This window comes from Sapajus apella, unplaced genomic scaffold (genome assembly GCF_009761245.1).
Source record: "Sapajus apella isolate SASKATOON/1434 unplaced genomic scaffold, GSC_monkey_1.0 scaffold26, whole genome shotgun sequence".
NCBI lineage: Eukaryota > Metazoa > Chordata > Mammalia > Primates > Cebidae > Sapajus > Sapajus apella.
The window spans coordinates 11,544,342-11,547,363 of NW_022436966.1; positions in this window are offsets into that span (position 1 = coordinate 11,544,342).

Here is a 3,022-nt window from a genome sequence, read left to right on the forward strand (position 1 = left end):
ATTTTGCACACATTGAAGCCTAGTGATCTTTTAATTAATTTATTTTTATGGAGACACTCTTGTCACCCAGGCTGGCTTGCAGTGGTCTGATCATAGCTTACTGCAGCCTTGAATTCCTGGACTCAAGCTAAGCCAAAAGAATCGTGCTTTTTTCTTTTGAATAGCTACAGCTACAGGTGTGTGCCACCATCCCCCTGCTATTTTATTTATTTTCAGAGATGGGATCTTGCTATGTTGCCCAGGGTAGTCTTGAACTCCTGGCCTAAACAGTCTTGCCTCTCCCAAAGCCATGGGATTAAAGGCACTTAGCTAAGCACTCCCTTTGTAAAAAGCTTTCATGCCTTTGAATGAAGGCCAAACCTTTACTTAAATCACAAGTTTGGCCTTCACAATCTGGTATTTCAGCTACCATCTCCTTGGGTATTTCACAAGGAGTGTCATGAAAGCAGCTGTGCCCCTCTTTGGCATTATGGAGAAAGGATTTCTGCCAAACAGTCTGAAGCTCCTTTTGTGTTCATCACAGAACTAATAGTTAACTAACTTGCCAAGTGTAAGTTTAATATATTTAGATAAAGATTTCTGTATTGTCTGGAATTTAGTACTTCAGTTTATATCTCATTTTGATAATTAAGAGCATGTGTGAAATGTCAACTTGGCCATCATATATCTTAAACCATACTTAAACCTTCAAATAAAGCAATAACATGATCATACATCCAGCTGACATGATACAACTATCCTGTGTAGGACCAAAAACCCACTAACTCCTTCCACAGAAGAGGAGTTAAAGCCACTGAGTGAAGTTTTACTCTTCTTGCTATACCATAACCAAAATACTGTGATACAAAAAATATTACATTATTACAGGATAAGGAAATAATGAGAGGAAAGATATATAGATTTATATACACATACATCCATACTAATGACAAATGAGGAACTACTCATGACTATTACAGGTTTCTGTAACGTGATTTTGGTTGTAGCTGGTACTGATAACTACCTTCTATTACGTTCTCTGTTTTCCCTTTGTCTTCAGCAAGCACCTCAACTAGCAGTGGTTCTTTACTCAGTGGGGTGATCCAAATCATTCTGAAGGGTCTGGGTTCTACCTTAATTGAGCGGTTATTATTTTCCATTGATCATAATCACAGAGCATGGTAATACTAAGAGACACCATGCTCTTCCTTTCCTCTATTGTGTAGAAGTAGTTCAATTTCCCCTTGGTATTCAGCATCAACCAGCACTGCAACTCCCTCCGCATGTTGATTCAAAGGCGCATAAGGAGCCAAACATGGCCAAGTGGCCAACTTAACTCTACATTTCAGTGGAATCTTTGTTATGACTCCTGGTGGAGGCATTCCTCCCTCTAGAACTAAGACCTCTAGACCAGCAGAGCACAAAGTCACAAGAACAGGAAGCAAAAATTGTGTTAGTGGGTCACTGGGTGTAGTAGTGAATGGTGCCACTCCCATTTCTACCTCTCAATTCCTAGACACTGTATATTGGGTGCTAATTAAGAGTATACAACCTTCTGGAGAACATCCCAGCCCTGCAAAGTGTTGGCACTGTAACTGAGTTTTTTTTTATTTATTTTTTATTTTTGAGACGGAGTTTCACTCATGTTGCCCAGGCTGGAGTGCAATGGCACGATCTCGGCTCACCGCAGCCTCCGCCTCCTGGGTTCAGGCAATTCTCCTGCCTCAGCCTCCTGAGTAGCTGGGATTACAGGCATGCACCACCATGCTCAGCTAATTTTTTGTATTTTTAGTAGAGACGGGGTTTCACCATGTTGACCAGGATGGTCTCGATCTCTTGACCTCGTGATCCACCCGCCTCGGCCTCCCAAAGTGCTGGGATTACAGGCTTGAGCCACCGCGCCCGGCCTCCACTGTTTTTTAAAACCAGCTGTATCAGAGTGGTGGGGAACACGGTAAGACCAGTGAATTGTGTGGGCTTGGGCCCATGGCCCCTTTTTTTTTTTTTTTTTTTTTGAGCTCGCGTCTCACTAACATTGCCCAGGCTGGTCTTGAACTGCTAGGCTCAAGCTATGTTCCTTCCTGTCTTGTCCTCCCAAAGTGCTAGGATTGCAGGCATGAGCCAATGCACCCATATCCTAGTGTAACCAAAATCTCTATTTTTAAACTAGCCATTACTTTCCATGTAACTTTTTCTCCTTTGTGTAACGTATTAAGGAACTGGAATCGAGAAATCTAAAAGGGAGAGAAGCAGCACAAGATGGGAAGAAGTGAAGCAATCTTAAGATCTTCCCTGGAATCTGGCCTCGGCCTGATCCCATAAGGATCTCCAGAGCATGGACAAAAACATAATAGTTGTCTCATCAGTATGCAAGGGGTAACTTAAAAAAGTTTTTTTGTGTCCGGGCGCGGTGGCTCAAGCCTGTAATCCCAGCACTTTGGGAGGCCGAGGCGGGTGGATCACGAGGTCAAGAGATCGAGACCATCCTGGTCAACACGGTGAAACCCCGTCTCTACTAAAAGTACAAAAAATTAGCTGTGCATGGTGGCGCGTGCCTGTAATCCCAGCTACTCAGGAGGCTGAGGCAGGAGAATTGCCTGAACCCAGGAGGCGGAGGTTGCAGTGAGCCGAGATCGCGCCATTGCACTCCAGCCTGGGTAACATGAGTGAAACTCCATCTCAAAAAAAAAAAGGAATAGAAATTATAATTTAAAAAACAAAACTTCTGAAGTTGAAAAGTACAATAACTGACATAAAAAATTCTCTGAAGGCACTCAGCAGATTTGAACTTGCAGAAGAGAATCAGCACACTTGGAGGTAGGTCAACTGATATGACCGAATGATAAGGTCTGTGGAACAGGAAGAAAAAAGAATGAAGAAAAATGATCAAAGCCTCAGAGACCTGTGGGACCCCATCAAGTGTTCCAACACACTCATAATGGGAGTCCCAGAATAAACAAGAGAGAAAAGGGGCAGAATTAGTATTTTAAACTCCCTGAATTTGATGAAAAATTATGAATCTGCTCATCCAAGAAGCTCAACA